General features: G+C 45.1%; 1 long non-coding RNA gene across 1 annotated transcript; it reads right to left on the reverse strand.

The window, feature by feature from the left end:
* Positions 1-3,727: 3,727 nt before the first annotated feature.
* LOC146190097 (uncharacterized) lies at positions 3,728-14,305 on the reverse strand. Its single transcript, XR_014707331.1, has 4 exons — positions 14,128-14,305; positions 12,986-13,094; positions 9,190-9,311; positions 3,728-3,846 (listed from the first exon to the last, which is right to left on the reverse strand). It is a non-coding gene; the product is annotated as an uncharacterized LOC146190097 (long non-coding RNA).
* Between the last annotated feature and the right edge of the window lie 2,845 nt (positions 14,306-17,150).

The following is a 17,150-nucleotide window of genomic DNA, read 5'->3' on the forward strand; positions in this document are numbered from 1 at the left end:
TAGGCCTCGCATCGCCTAGCATGGCCGCCGCCGAGGAGCTTCAAAAGCCCATTTTGATGCCCAATAAAACACTCACGGGTTTGAGAAAGGCCTCGGTGAATTCCGGTGACTTCAGGAAGGTCCTCGAAACAAACTTTCCAGGATTTGTTGGATTTTCCAGACAATTTCCTTTCTTGTTAGCCGAGCCCAATCGAAGTGCATCCGCTCCCGTCGGCTTCTTCTTCTTGTCGCAGAAAAGCCGGTGTCGTCGGCGTCGGCGGCGTTAGCCGTGAGCGATAAATCCCGGCATGCACTTCATAAATAAAAAATTTGGAGGACGCTTAAGCTTCGCCTTCAAGAGTAGAACGCGATAGCGTTTTTATGAAGTGCATGCCGGGATTTATCGCTCACGGCCAACGCCGCCGACGACACCAGCTTTTCTGCGACACGAGCTCCTTTACGTTACCGCGTTAAAATGGTGCCTGAAATATAGGGTGAAGACGTGTCAGAGCGGTAAACCCACCTACGGTCAATTTGGGGCCCACTGCGGCCTTTCATGGGCAGCCTCAATTGGGCTTATCTTATTTTTACAGCATGGAGGAGGAATATATGTTACATTTGCCCACAATTAACCCAAGAAATACTTATGTGGGCAGCGTGGAGGCATGCCCGCTTTTCAGCCCGGATGCAAACCACGCGGGACCTATTCTGTTTTTGAGTGGGCAGCCAGATTTGGGCTAGCCTGTCTACTATTCGCTTTAGGCCCACATTTGCATCGAATGTGCCCAAAAGTGCCCCGCAAGAAACCGATGCGAGCAGAAGCGGGAAAGAGTACTTTGCAGCCCCGCTACAGACCATATGAAAATTATCTAGGTTTTTGGTGGGCAGCCCCTTTTGGGGCAGCCCAGGAATTTTCTGCATGAAGCCTACATTTCCGTTTGACCCTCCCTCGAGAGCCCCTCAAGGGTCCCATGTACGCAATGTGCGGGCATACCCGTATTTAGCCCCGCCGCGGCCCATGCAGGACCTATTGCGCTTTTGAGTGGGCAGCCCTAATTAGATTATCCCAGGGTTTTTCTACACAAAGCCCAAATTTTCTTTGCATCGGCCCTAAAATTTCCCGAGCGGGACCCTTGAGGGCCAGATGTGGGGATATGTACTCGGTTAGCCCTTTCCACGCCTATATGATGCCCCGATGGAAAAAGCAGGGGCAAGCCCAAATTGGGCTTGCCCGCTTGATCGCTACAGGGAGCTCTCATGGGTGTTATCGTGGTTGCCCAATCCCAACTTGCCCATACGGGCCCAGGTTGGCCACGTAATGTGTGCTACTTGGGATGTTCCTGGGTATGGTCGTTACTTGTAGTGTGTGGCGATATTCGTCCGGGATTGTTTGTGTTCTCTGTATCTCTTGAATTTGATCGGCGCGGCCCAGTATCCTAAGCAGCTCCCTGCCAGGTGGGGTCTGCTGTAGTCTGCGCACTTGGGAGACTAGTTGTGCCTCTCTCAATTCATCGAAAGTGTTGTGTAGTCCTAGGGCTAGGAGCTTTTCGGTTGAAGTGCGGTGTAGAAGGTGGAGTGCGGTTTTGTAGGCTTTGCGTAGAATCACGTCCGGCTGTTGTACCTCACTCTTGATAGGGTTGTAGTAGGGGAGGCTGTATGTCACTCGGCTGACTACCAGGCTTCTACCCAGCTTGAGTGTGTCCTCCTCTCGCATGCCATGACGTCTGCGAGAGATGCGCGTGATCATGCGGGTCACTTGTAGAGTGGATGCCTTGAGTAGGACGAGGGTGTGGGTACAGCGTTGGTTTGACTGCATCCACATCCTCAAAATTCTGATGAGTGTTTTTTCTGGTATCGACTTCCCTGCGAGGTAGACGTTTAGCTTTAAGTCGTCGCTAGTGGGGACCGTGCGGTTGTGTCTTCCTCTCCAAACTCTTAAGAGCTCGGATTTCTCGGTGGAGCATGCTAGCCCTCTTGCTCTGACGTAGTTCTCTACGCAGGAGGCTGCCTTTCGTAATTTCTCTTCTTTCTCTCCGAGCGAGCCTGTGTTGACCCAGATGGTGATGTCGTCGGCATACATGGCATGGTGTATGCCGTCGATTTCTTTCAACTGTTTTGCCAAGCCAATCATGGCTATGTTGAAGAGCGTAGGAGAGATGACCGATTCTTGAGGTGTTCCTTTGTTTGGCGTAAGGAATTTGTCTGATCTGAGGTCCCCCAGGCCAATCGTTGCCGTTCTGTTTGACAGGAAGGCTTTGACATAGCCGTAGACTCTCCTCCCGCAGTTCAGGTCGTTCGTGCCCGTAAGGATAGCCTCGTGACTGACATTGTCAAAAGCCCCCTTGATGTCCAATGTCATTATTATGTTCTATCCGCTCTTGGGGACGTTCCCGAGTACTTCTTCTTTGATTTGAAGTAGTACATCCTGTGTCGATAGTTTTGCTCTGAAACCGAACATGCTGTGGGGATAGAGTTCGTTGTTCTCCATGTACTGTTGTAGTCTCAGCGTCACTACTTGTTCGTACAGTTTCCCATGGCACGATATGAGCGAGATCGGTCTGAGGTTCTCAATTTGTAGTTTCTTGCCCGGTTTAGGAATCATGACTACTTCCGCATGCTTCCACTCTTCGGGGACGGTCTCCGCTTCCCAGTGTTTGTTGAGAAAGTCGGTTAATTCAGCGACTAGATCATCACTGAGGTTGCGGATGAGTGCGTTATTGATCTTGTGCGCACCCGCGGCCGTGTTTCCGGTTGTGTTTCGAATCGCTGCGTAGACCTCTTCTCGCGTGATGGGCCTGTCCAGGGTATCGTTTTCTCTTCCCCGGTAGTGCTATTGGTAAGCCGCTGGATTTGTGTCCCCGAAGCACTTAACGCGTACTTTCTCCAGGAGTTCTGAGTCTGGTCCCTCGAACTGGTGGATTAACCGGTAGATGGCCTTGTTGTTTTCTGCCTTGGTCTTGGCTGGATCTATGAGAGACTTGAGGATATGCCACGTCCTCGCTGTGCTCAAAGTTCCGTTGAGGGAGTCGCTGAATTGTTGCCAGTTTTGCCTTGCCAATTGCGCCGCGTACTCCTCTGCCTTCGCTGTGACTTCTGCGATCCTAAGTTTTAGTTTTCTGCTGTAATTTTGTTTCTTCCATCTCTTAGTGAGCCCGCGTCTAGCTTCCCACAACTTGAGCAGCCTGGCGTCTACCTCGGGTGTCTGCGTCGTTCGTGCGATTTCTTTGGTGTACTTGCGCTGTTTTTCCTTTAGCATGTTTCCCCACTCTTCTATCGATTGGATCCCGTTCTCGGCGAGATTCCCGTTGCATGCCTCTCGAAAAGCGCTCCAATCCGTGATTTTTGCCGATTCCAGCTGGCGCTTTAGTCTGTCTGAGGTTACTTGCGTTTTGAGTATGTAGTGGGCACTGCCCAGATTCTCTAACAGGTTCTCCCACACTGCCTGTTCCGCTCCCCGTATGAATGTGAGGTCGGGGCAGGTGTCGGTACTGACGCTGTTTCCGATTCTGGTTGGAGTGTCTGAGTCTGTGAGGAGGTTGCAGTCAATGTTTTCTGCTGCCTCTGCTAGTGCTTTACCTTTTGGGTTAGCTGTTTGGTATCCCCAGCTTTTGTCCATGGCATTGAACTCTGCTAGTATGATTAGCGTGTTGTTTTTTGCGAGTTTGCGTGCGCCATGGAAACGTTCGTGAAATTTTGCTTTCCTCTGTCTTGGAGGGCTGTATGCATTCACAATGAAGATGCTGCCCCTCTTTCTTTTCTTCTTTGGTATAATTTCTACTATCACGTGTTCTACGTCGGTGTCGGTTATCCTTGCGTGGCGGAAATGGAGACGATGCAGGCGGGCAGGGGCTTCCAGTCAGAGCTGGTCTTGGGGAGGAAAGAGTAGAAATACTGGTTAGTCCTGCAGTTTGGAACATTAAATTGAAAACGATGGTCAATGCGGAATGATATGTAACTCGGAGCAGTGAAAAGACTTTGTTTCAAGGATTCATTTCTGTAATATATTTTGTGGAATGTGGGAAGTTGAGAAAAATGACGCCGCATCAAAAGATCTGGGAGATCTAGAGATCCCTTTATGAGTGTGACACTAGATGAACGGGAGTAGTTATTCAAAATAAAACGAGCTGAACGATTCTGGACAGATTCCAAGATATTAATAAGAGTCTTGATGTTAGGACCCCACACAGAAGACGCGTATTCCATCTTACTACGAACGACCGTTTTGTAGAGAAGCAGCTTTAAAGAAACCAGAGCAAGTGAAAAGTTACGGCGAAGGAAGCCAAGCATGCGATTAGCGTTGTTACTTTCATGTTCGATATGCGTTTTCCATGAGAGGTCACTGCTGATGTGTACGCCAAGATACTTACATACTGAAACAAAGTCTAAAGAAGAGCCATTAAGAACGTATGGATGTGGGTTAGCCTTGTTAGGAAGTCGTGTTACATTCATTGCTTTACATTTGGATACGCTAAGTTTCATTAGCCAAGTTTCACACCATGCAGAAATGTTGTTAATATCACGCTGCAAAACAACAGTATCAGATGGGTTGGAAATTTCCGTATATATCACACAGTCATCAGCGAACAGCCGTACATATGATGCTACAAGATCAGGAAGGTCACTAATATAGATTAGAAAGAGAGGTCCTAGTACTGATCCTTGAGGAACGCCCGATGTTACCGATAAAAGATTAGAGTTATGGTCATTAGCCGTCACGCATTGTGTGTGGCTCTCCAAAAAACATTCAATCCAGTGTAGCACTTCATTATCTATGTTAAGTTTACTAAGTTTTAGGAGTAGAAGAGGATGAGACACGGTGTCAAAGGCCTTAGCGAAATCTATGAAAAAGCAATCAACGACCGATGAATAATCCAAAGCTGAAAAAAGATCATTAGTAAAAGCTATTAATTAATTAGTTTATTTATTTATTTATTTATTTATTTATTTATTTATTTATTTATTTATTTATTTATTTATTTATTTATTTATTTATTTATTTATTTATTTATTTATTTATTTATTTATTTATTACAGGTTCCTGCAGCGCCCGAAGGCACTATTGCAGGGGGGGAGATGACAAATAATCTTGCTGGGAACGCCAGTGGTACAATAAAATACATAAAAGTGAAGAAACTAGCACGACACAAGTGATAATGCAGAATGAGAAACATGCATCTAAAGGGGGCAACTGCGCGACGAACAAAGTGATGAAAACACTCAAAAACAAAGTGATGAAGGAATCACACGCAGGAATTACGCGTAGAAATACGCATTCCTGTTTCACGGGAATGATTACGTTGAAAACCATGTTGATTGGCTGTAAAAAAAGAAGTGGACTCAAGATGTTTTACAAGGGCAGAATAGATAACATGTTCAAGAAATTTCCATGGTATAGATGCTATCGATATTGGTCTGTAATTTAAAGGGCAGTGAACATCACCAGACTTGTGCACCGGAACCACCTTGCCCCCTTCCAGTCGTCAGGGAGTGTGCCGGACTGCAATGATTGAGTAAAAAGTTCTGATAACATAAGTGAAGAAAAAGTGACGGTGTTTTTCAATAACTTGTTGCTGATACCGCCAACGCCGGCAGATGATGGCACTTTAGCATTATCAATAAGTTTAGAAATGCCCTCCCACTCAATGGTGATAGCATCCATCAATGGCAAGCGTGAGGGAGATACGTTAGGAAGGTTAACTGGCGTAGCCCTCATGAAATATGAAGAAAACGTATGATTAAATAACGTGCAACATTGGTTCGATGGGGCGAGATCACCTCGGGTATTTTTCAGTACAATAGCATTTTTTTTTTTCAGATTCACGTCAAGAACAGTCCAGAACTTACATAAGTAATCAGTAATCTAGTCAAGGTATCTTGAAAAAAGTTGCGTTTCGCACTATATAAAGCATTCTTATACTGCGATGATACAGCACGATAAGCATTCCATCTATCACTAGAGTTCGATACGATGCAGTGACGAAAGATGTGTTTTTTTTTTTTTCTTGTTTAGGAGTCGTTTCAATGAAATGTTGAACCATGGTGAACGTTTAGTGCACGTTATTCTGCGAAGAGGGATGTACGTTTCACTAAGTGCTTTTAGGTTATCTTTAAAAAGGACCAGTTATCATGTAGTGAACGTTCCCAAAATTCGGGCAAAAAACACGTCATTAAATTGTTCTAGTTCATTGTCAATTGCAGAATAATTTCCTTTTTTGTAATCCGGAATTATTTTATGATGTTTGACTGGGTGAGGGGAGCGAAACGGTATAGTGAAAGTGATAACGGAATGATCACTTAGTCCTAGTAGAAGTGTGAAAGATGAAATAGAATCAGGGCAGGTTGTTAAAGCAAGGTCTAAAATGTTAGCAGTTGATGGTGTAACGCGAGTTGGCTCTTTTACAAGCTGCGAAAAGTTGAAAGTTAAGCATAAGTCGATGAAGTCTAGAGATTCTGATGAAGGGGAAATAACCGTAGGGCCGGCTTCCGTCCATGATATGGCAGGGAAATTACAGTCGCCTAAAAGAAAAATTGCCGCTTTTGGAAACCTCGCAATGATTTTGTTAATGCGGTCATAAAGGTCATCACAAAAACTACTTGATGATTGCGGCGGCCGGTAACACACACAAAAAACAGTCTCTTTATGGTTTATCTTGATAAACGTACAAATAAATTCAAGCTCCGATGGTGTGAAGACGTCATAAGAAAATAAATCATCCGAAACCGCTATCACAATTCCGCCACCCGAGCGCCCGGGACGGTCTTGTTGATAAACAATGTAGTGCCGCTCACAATCAAATAGTTCAGAATTATCAATTCTGTTTGACAACCAAGTTTCTGTTAAAATAATGACGTTGGCAGCAGAACGTCTATCAGGGACGATAAGGCATCGCGTTTATTTAAAAGGCTTCTTATATCTGTGAAAAGGAATCTGAAAAATACGTGTACACTCTACGTCACCGGCCACCGACCCCTAAGGGCCAACAACAAGCGAGTTGGAAGAAGCTGCTGCATCATGGGAACTTGTGGATTCTGTCAAAGCGGACTCGATTTCGCACACACGATCAGTTTGCGAACAATAAACGTAGAATTTTTTGTTCACGTATAGTTCGTTATAACGGAAGTTATAGAACGAGCCGGTGCTTTTTTCCAAATTCTGTAAGCTTTTTTCCGCAATTGTCTAGTCGCTTTACAGAAATCTTCTTGAACAGAGATGTGGCTGTTTTTTAGTTTCGACTCTGCGATAGGATGTGGTACTTTGTCCTGGGGGAAAGAATTTTACAATTATCGGACGGGTAACAAATAAATTATGCATTCTGCAATTAGAGTGGTCAGTCCATGTAATCGGGAGAGAGAGTGAAATTTGAAGAAAATAAGAAGAAGAAAAGAACCTGATATTTAACTGCTGGTGCCACGCTTCTGTCTCTATGGAGACGAGAATAGGAGGCAGCCATCGCTCAGGTATGCGACTATTAGATATGCGAGCCAGGAGCAAGTGCGAGCGTCGGCACGTGCTCTTGTGGCGAAATGCACAGTACGTCGTTATTTCCTAGATTAAGGTGCTTTACTTGACAGTAGTCAGGAAATATTTATTAAATAGGTATTCAAACATGATCGATTTGCACGATGCCCTTTTTCCAAAGCTTATCACCTCACAGAAGAGGAGCACTAGAAAGGAGTTAATGTACAGTCCTGAGCAAAAGGGGTTTACAACACGCAGCCAGTAACGGAGCTCGGAATAACTGCACCAAAACGTCATTTAGCAATAGCGAGAGAGGCAGCGACAGCGTCGCATGCAAGTAGGACAAATGGGTGACCACCACGATTGCCTCGATTCTTGGCATCGTTTGCTGTATGGCGTTGCAATGCAATAGGCTGCGTGTTGTACACCATTTCTGCTCACGACTGTACGTTAAAAATAAATTGGTTCACAGGAAGGGAAAGGCGCAGTAACTGTCACACTTGCTTTGTGGACACCCGAACCGCGCCGTAGGGGAAGGGAGGAAGGTGGGAATGAAAGTGGAAAGAGAGAAAGAGGAGCCGTAGTGGAGGGCTACGGAGTAATTTCGACCACCTGGGGATCTTTAACGTGCGCTGACATCGCACAGCACACGGACGCCACTTCGTGTGCTCAGAAATTTTCGGAATTTTTCTTAACTCGAAACTCCGCTTATCTCGAAATTTTTCCCGGATTTTACAACTTCGTGTTAACGAGGGTTTACTGTACGCTTGCTTACTTACTAGTGATGAACACTAATCATCGTAAAGAGCCCTAAACACTTTATTACAGCATAAACCAATAGCCATAAAATAACTTAAAGGTCCACTGAAACGGCCACCAAGAAGCCACACGGAGTAAGATAAGAAGACAGGAGCGCCGACTCTGGCGCGCTGCAATGCATTCGGCGTAGGCCGATTTTGCTACACGAACGCCGAGCCCGCGTCCGGCACTCAGCTTCGCACTGTACTCTCTCCTTCCGCTCGCCTTTCTTCGCCGACGCGGCTTTGGTCACGCTTTCCTCCTCCCGATCCTCCTTGTAGAAAGAAACAAATATTCGCGCCACCTGTCAACAGTGTTGCGAAACGAAATGAACCCGAGCTCGACCCAGGCGAACGTGCGAGCGTCGCGTACAACGGGCGGAGAGCAGACAGAGGCAGCAGACGGGTAGTTTTGCACGTCGTCTGCTAGCCGTAAAACGCACAAGTGGAATCGTGGTCATCACCAAGCTGTATCATTTTTTAAGTAAAACATTAAGATAAAGCTCCGCCAGTATTTTTTGCTTGTTTGTTTTTTGTCGTCTGCGTACTTCCTGAGAATGAGTCGACAGGGGCATGCAGACGGCAAACCACGCAGCGAGATCACCAGTACGCACCTTACGCACCTTATATCTACCTAAACTTCATGTAATACCGGACCACACAGCATTAGCGGTCTAAATAAATCAGTCTAAAGCAATATTTTGAAACATATGCTGGAACCCTGAGACACCAGCGGATATTTTGTCATAATTTGTTTATCGTTTTTGCAATTTTAAGCCGTACAAAATCCATATTAAGTCTTTGAATGCGTCATCTTTCAGTGAGCATGGACCCAAACGCTGATTTCATTCGCGCCCATATAATCTCCAGCCGATAGCAAAAGTCCTTAACATTGTTCGAGGTCTTCTTCGTATATTTAGTGCATGGCTTGTCGTTGCAAATGAAGTAACTCACATCGTACGCTCAGGAACCGCTTTTACTGACAGACGACCAGTTCGCAGCATCGAGGGAAGACGCCGGCTCCCTTTAACGAAGTGCACTCACGGTCCAGAGCCATTTGGGTCCTCCTTTCGCAACTGGAAATAAAAGCATTCATATATGGCATATATCCAAAACCAGTAGTATTCTATTGCAATCACGATAAATGGAGAGAAAGAAGACGGCTACGTGGTATACATGAAAGAGCACATAACAAAGTATTGAGGAGTGGAGCCTCAGTTCACAAGTGGAGCCAATGTTTCGACAAGTGGACTTCTCTTCGTCTGCCCGAACCAAGCCACACGATTGTATGATTGTTCTGTAACGATATGACAGATTATTCTCCCTTAATAGCCATTGGTAGGGCGTTATGTAGGAGGAAAGCAAAAATGCTTTCCCGATATATGTAATGCCCATCTCGCAATTCAGCTGATTACTAAATGCAGAAATAAATAGTCAGGGGGCTAAAACATAACAGTGAATTTATTTCAACGTTTCGATCGGGTACCGATTGTCAACAATGATTGCGGGCCAAGAATGGCCGCGAAGTAACAAGACGGTCACGAGGCTAGCGCTTTCGCGCACCACGATTGTGCTGCTGGATGGATGGATGGATGGAATATAGGAGCGTCCCCTTTGAAACGGGGTGGTAGCAGTAGCTATCATGCTCATTTTTCTCCCTATATCTTAATTATTGACTTAGAATGATTAACTAAACCACCATTCTATTTATTAAATTTTGTTCCTACTTTACTAACATTATGTCACTTCTCTGCTTTTAAGCCACCAATCTTCCAGTCGTTTTTTGCTAGTTTCCACGCGGCTTATTCACCCGGCCACTGTTATCTCTAAAGCCCAGAGCTTCAGGAACAGTGATTGCGCCTGCACCAACTTCCGGATGGATACCACTACATTCGAGTATAATATGGTCAATTGTTTCACTGGAGTTTCCACATACAGCACATGCGTCATCTCCATTGTTAAATTTCTTTTTGTAGCTGCGTGTTTTAAGGCACCCTGATCTAGCTTCAAAACTGCTCTCAGCCGGCGTTTGAGACACGAAACCAGTTGCGGTCGTGACTCCACGGCTGTGTTGCAGCGATAGTTTCATATGTTGGTAGAACAAATCACGGGCGAAGAAATCATCGCACACATATCGGCCGTCACAGTCGAAATTCTCTCAAGCTGAGGTTGAGAGCAGCACAGTGCTGGCGGGCGAATGAGCTATGCACATGATTTATTTGTTTGTTTGTTTGTTTTTAGCACTTTGCGGAGTTTTTGCAGCTCGCATAATGAAACACGTGTCTCTCTTTATTGGACGTAATGGAGCGGTGTTTTGAACGTGCTCTCTAATTTGCAAATCATACTTGAGTAAAGCGAATATTTTTTTTGAAAAATTACCTTAATTAGCAAATTGATTAATTGATTATATGCAAAACAAGAAATGCTGTGGTTCGTAGCTGCATGCACGTGATTTTCGTGGCCTACCTCAAATGTTTAATGTTTTTATCCCTTCGCTCAAGTTAGCTATAACACCCGGTATATATGTAACAAAACCACAGGAAGGAAAATATTTTCATGCGCATAAATAAATGTGGTTTGGGTTAATTTCGCTTCAGAGAAAAGGCTTCGAATTTGTAATATATTTTAACTTGCTTCTAACGCTTTTTCTCGGCAATATACCCGCTGCGTAGGTTCAGACAAATTATATTGCATGAAGGGAAGCAGTGGCCGCGGCGCCGCTGCAGCGTTGTTGTGTTGCCTTTCACAAGCGTCTTCGTGCAACATGGGGGCCAAACCTTCCTCATTTCGGTGTGGTGGTCGTGCTAAATTTTTACAGCCAAGCAAACGCTATAAGTGCACGCTAGGAGTTGCAACAGCCGCTGCGTGCCTGCCTTCTTGGAGCGCATGACAATGCTGCATCAGCGCTTGGACAACCGGACACGTCTAGCAAAGGGCAGGAGTTCTGTTTTTTATCTTAAAGACATGTGTCTCATTTGGAAAAGCCTTGTGGCCGCTCTGTCAGCTACCCGTTTCGGCTAATAACAAGTTCCAAAATAGGGTGACCTTAACGACTAGGGGGATAATAGAATAGCAGGTTGGAGTGCTCTTGTCCAGAACGAAAGCTACACCCCTCGCTCTTTCAGCAAAGCATGCGGCGTATACGCATTGTGACTCCGCAATCACCCAATACCGTTAACTGACGCACGTGTCTTTGTTCCTATTCCTCCCTATTCTGAAACTCGCTATTGCCTCGCGGGAACGCACCAAAATTTAGTTGAATGTTCAAACTGCCATCATTTCCGAATTATACTATGCGACCTAAATTTTTCACGGGAATAATAAACGGTGAAGTCACTCTAAGTTTGCAGCGTTCATAGTGGTGATTTCAAAAAGCTGTGCTACGGACTATACAGCATTGGCGGTCCCATGATTGAATGGCGGGAGAGGGGAGAGTCTTTTACCAAACGTGAGGAAGAAAATATAACCAATTTCTTTGCTTATCTTTTACTTTTAGTACAACAACTGTGCGCTTTGCTGTTGAAAGGCGACCGATATTAACAAATGCTTTATCACAACTCATGTTTCTTTATCACAACTCATGTTATACGTATCAACGCTTGCGTGAGCAAAGCAATTTTGTATTCCTCTACAATATTAAAAATTGAATCACAAGGTTTCGTAGGTGTTTAATTATCTTGCTTTGTGAAATGATCGCCGAGAAATTCTTTTAACTGCCACATCCATGCAGAAGGGGTTGTATTCAGCCTGTCCTTCATACTTCAGTGGTCAATGTCGCTGACGCCGCAACCAAAGGCGCAAGCAAACACTCACAGATACAAACATTTCTAAGGATTAGGCATCCCCACTTGGGCAAGCACAACTGTTCGCTCATATTAACCTCGATAAACGCCAAAGGAAATGCGAGGAGAAAATTGAATCGCGCACAATAAGAACACATTTTTTTTTTTCAGAGAACAAAACTACATCAGAGATAATTTTCAATTTCAATTGCGCAATAACATCGTTCTGTAAGCAACAGCAAATCCTTTATATATTTCTTAACTAGATGATTATAGCTCTGCGTTTAGAGCTGGCGTTTCAGTTATCTCGTTCGCTTTCTTTTTGCCGTCGATGGGGCGTTGCTTGTTCTCAAACGTCATGACCTTTTATAACCTTGCCATCTCTGATTCGCACATGCTATATTTATACGCTCAGCCAGCATCATTTCAAGACCACGGCAGTCGATCTGAATGGGGCCACCTTCCTTCTGCTCAAGAAGTTTATCGTCCTGGGACATCTAAGTATTTTATTGTGCTCTAATAAATCACGACTGTCAATGCAATAGAGCTTCACTTGCGCCCACTCATTTTTGCCTTTGCAAAATAACCAAGCCATGTGATGCTCACAAAACAGGCCACTGCTCCACCCTCATTCACGTTGTCAGCAAAGCACTATCCCAACCGCGTTGCAGTCACGGAGAAAATTTGGCAGAAAACAAATTGGCGCCAAAACAATCGTTCAGTTTTTTTCGTTGTTTGGAAGCCGAACAAGTAGTAGTCGATCCAGTCATCGATTCTCATTTATCTACTTTGTCTGACCACCAAGACATCAATTTTTTAACACGAAATCGCGTCTATACCTTGTGTCCATAACATCACACATTCCAAACATCACGGAATTCTCCTTTCGAATTAAGAATCCGAGCAGGAGCTATATTTCTAGCAGCAAGCGAATAAACCAAGGCCAATAGAAAAGAGGCAGAACTAACATCTTGATGATCAGTTCACCCTCCGGGATGCATTCCCAATCTTCACAAGGAAACTCGGCGTACAGATGTTCACCCGATGCAATCTCCGTCCCGTTGTGCAGGCATTTACCTTGAAATGGAAAAACGTATTTCCTTGTAATGCGCTCTAAGTAGAAACCTTGGCAGTAGGACACGTTTTATAGCTGGCAAGTCACGTTCATCAAAGCCAGGCGAAAACAAAAACTGATGAAGAGGGAAATATCCTAACCTGACTTCGTTATGGTCATGCCACCCATATCTATATAGTTGCTCTCAAGTGGCGCCAACGCCACTCAAGCCAAGAACGGGACAACTACATGCCGCCATCCGGCGACACGTTATGCTTATCCTGTATGAGCCCCATAATGAAGCCCCTCAATCTCAGTGCATTTGCTTCCTGATTTCCTTAAAAAAGGCTTCGAATCCGGCATTTTTTATGCCAAAGGTATGGCGCAAAACGATTATTCCCAGCCCACGCCCTTCCCGCTACAGATCCCGTTCTGTGTGACACTTTCGGTTATACATCACTGCCTATTTTCAATGCTGCGTTGTGTTACCTTTGCCCTGAGAGAAAGATTTATCAGGGATATTTATGAAAAAACTTTTTTTGCCGACCTTAGATGTCAGTTGTTAAGTAAATTTAGCACTTGAGCAGCATAAAGGGTACATGCTACCACAGGTGCTAACTTAATTTTACTCACACGATAGTTACTACCATATAGGAAACAAGTGTTGAGGGAATGAGGGACACTGGTTATGGCGATCGCATCGTTGGAATGTGGTCGTTTTTCTTCTAGTTGCTAGTTAACGTTTAACAAACACCTTACATCCCTAAAAATATCCTGCGTTTTGCTTTGCGTCAGTGGCTGTTCGCGTTCTTAATTATACCAGTATAGGAGTTCGATAACTGGTAAGATGTGTCTACATGCCGGCCACAAGAACAAAACGCTCATGTGAAAGTCATTCCTGAGTTTACATTTCGCTGGGCTGGCCAATGCGAGTAACGCTATCGCGCATGAACTAGAATGCCTGTAGATCAATAAATTCTCCCAGTGCATTTCTTTGAGGGCTTATGATGTGAGATTACTAAATGGTATACACTATTCCAATATCTAGAGGCTTACCATTTTCGAAGGGAACCTTGATAATCAGATAGTTATAGCCTAACGAGACTCGGCATTCTCTGGACAACAGCATCGCAATGACGGCAAGAACTGCTGCTTGAAAACGCATGATGGGTTGTTACTTTGCCCTATACTGAGCTCAACCAGTTCCCTCGTTCAGCCTGCCAGATATTAGCGCTGCGAATCTTTGCTGACAGCTTCGGGTATCTCTAGCAGCGGGACGGACGGTGTTATCTACACTCGACACGTAGCCTTCAGCGCTAAGACTCGGAAGCAGCGAGACGTTGTACTTAGCCTTCGCAGTCCGTGCTGCAGTTTTCAAGGCCTTTCCGCTGCCTAAAGATATTTAGTGAGCTCCTGAAACCAAGATGCCGACGCATGCACGAGGAACAACGCCTGATAAAGAATCATCTTACTGCAAGCTAAGCGCGACGTGGGAAACGCGTATAAATAGCATACGTCTCTTGGTGCTGTTAGAAACCACTGAAAGTCTCTATACATTTTGTCCCTCGTGACATTGCTCAGGTATTCAATGGAGAACCGCAAGTGCAACTTCCTCATTTCTCCAAAATCGACGAACCTGCGTTGGTTGTGAAACAAAGGAAATAAAGCAAAAAAAAAGAACTTTCCTATTGTCCAGCCATCTTCACCTGTCTCGAAAAAGGCACCTAATGAGGGCTAACAATAGAAGCGCTCGAAAATGACCCATTTTGGCTTCAATTTGTGGCTTCAGAATGAGATGCTCTCTTCTTCTAGTTCACTCTAGTCCCTACCCTACAGAGCATAGCTACACAACATGCATATGCCACCCGTGCAAATTCCACGAAGCTCAAACAGATTTCTCTATCTTCAAACAAAACCCAGATTCAACGGACTCTTTTCTCAAGAACCGTGCTGACGAGCTTCGGAGCGCCCTTTTCCTTCGCCAGCTCCGGCCTGGGACCACCGGAGGGGCAGCCGGAGAACGAAGACGCGACACCTGCCTTGCGGGCCCGAGAGAGGCGGCACTCGGTCGCACTAGGGCTTTGAATGTGTCGGTCTAACCAGTAACAAGGGCCATATGGCAGCTTAGCTATGATTGCGGGCGTTTACGGCTTTGGGGTGGGCTCTCCGTCATTGCTGTGAGAGAGGGATAGAGTCCGCAACGCAGCCGTGTTCGTACCCTGCGTTCATGTGGGCAACCAAGGGGCGACAGGGCTGCACCCTTCTGGCGAGTCAGACCTTTCGGCGTCAAATACCAGTTATATCATGCAGCCTAATGCGCTAACCTTAACTACCATTTTAAGGTGGAAGCCTCTCTTTACACATATTACACATGATGCATCCCACGACATTCAGAGACGAGTGCCCGTGGTGCGGGAAGACCCCTACACTGTACCACATAACATGGGAATGCAGCTCACATCAACTACAAAAAATTGAAAACCCAAATAAAAGACAGTGGGAGGCTTTGCTGGCCAGCTCTGACCCGGAGGCTTAGCTCTACCTGGTCACAAGAGCTCGCAAACTGGCGAAAGCCAGTGGTGCCCTGGACTGGGTGCGCCAATCGCTCGTCAGCCTCGGTTGAAGAGGCGAAGAAAAAGATCCCCGAACAGTTAATAAAGTTCACTCACTCACTCTCTTGTCTAATGAGTGGCATCCGCAGGAACTTCTCAGACGACAGAGATTCACAGTCAATCCAACAGTAACCATAAAACAAGACAACATTTTAAAATGGCTAAAGTACCTAAGCAGTGGGTAATCAATAGCCAAAAGCCACAAGCCAATCCAGAAAGGTCGTAAAACAATCCAGAAGTCCAGAATCCAATCCAATCGCCACGTAAGAAGACCTTGGGTAATAATAACCAGAAGTCATACAAAATTAGAAAAGGAAAATAAAAAAAAAAGTTGGAAAAAAAATAAAATGGCTTCCGCCTTAATGCACCTAAACAGTGTTAAGTGGCTCCTAGAAGTTTGTTGACCTGCAGCATTCTTTTTCATCCTCTTCATGCATCCCGGAGAATTTTATATTAAAAACAGGCCCAGCTGCTTGCCTAAATGTTCCAGCGGTATTTGAGGGCTCGGGATTGGCGGCGACTGGATGCGAGGGAATTCATTTATCAAATTTTGTTCGCATTAAAAAATCAGAGGTAGTTTTTGCTAAAAGTAGTGTCCTATTATTTGAAATCCAGAGCACAATTCTCACAAAGCAGCGACTCAAAAAGACGTTACTCATCTACCGCTTGAGGGAATCTAAGCAATTAAACATTCACAGTGTGATAGGCTAGTTGCCTGCTGCCAAGAAGATATAAGTGTGTTGTCAATAAGTCGAGCCCTTCAAAGCAAAATTGAGGCTGCCATTTGCAACGTTTGGACGATAGACGCTTCATTGGTAGATTAGCCACAAAGACTGAGTTAGGCATAAAATCAAGTGCTCACAGAACGACGAAGCGAGAGAAAGTACTGGCGACTGAGCCAATTATATCAATGAGTTTGAAATGATAGAGGATATTCAGCCACCCACTTGCTATAGGTACCCCGAAACTTAACGAAGCCACTGACCTCATTACATACTGCTGTCTGTGTAGTGCGCAAAAAACAGCATGCTATCATCAAGTTTCTGCGGAAGCAACATGCCATAAGACGTGTCTTACGAATCTCCGTGATCTGTGATAATGATGCAGTGTAAAAGGGCAGCATCGGAACCGCATATCTAGAGGCGTTAGTAGGACGAAACCCTTTTTTTGTAGCATTGTAGAGGGTTCAGCAACATGCAGGCATGTAAACTTGAATAACAGCATTCACTTTTTCAGAGTCTCGCGTACAGATTTTTCCGAAGCGTTCCGCTCCTCGACGCTTATTTCAGCTTTACTGGTCTGTTTTCGTACCACCGTTTGCGGTGAAAAAAGCCAACGGATTTCGTTCCTGTGAGCCCTGTGAGGCTTGCGTCTCAAAACGCTTCTACCGGCGACCGACCTCTCCACCTTTCGTTTCTTTAAATCACTTTCTCCATCCCTCTTATCCAACGGCGAGGACAGCTTTTA

The sequence above is a fragment of the Amblyomma maculatum genome, chromosome 5 (genome assembly GCF_055883805.1).
Source record: "Amblyomma maculatum isolate TAMU_Amacu chromosome 5, ASM5588380v1, whole genome shotgun sequence".
NCBI classification, from domain to species: Eukaryota; Metazoa; Arthropoda; class Arachnida; order Ixodida; family Ixodidae; genus Amblyomma; species Amblyomma maculatum.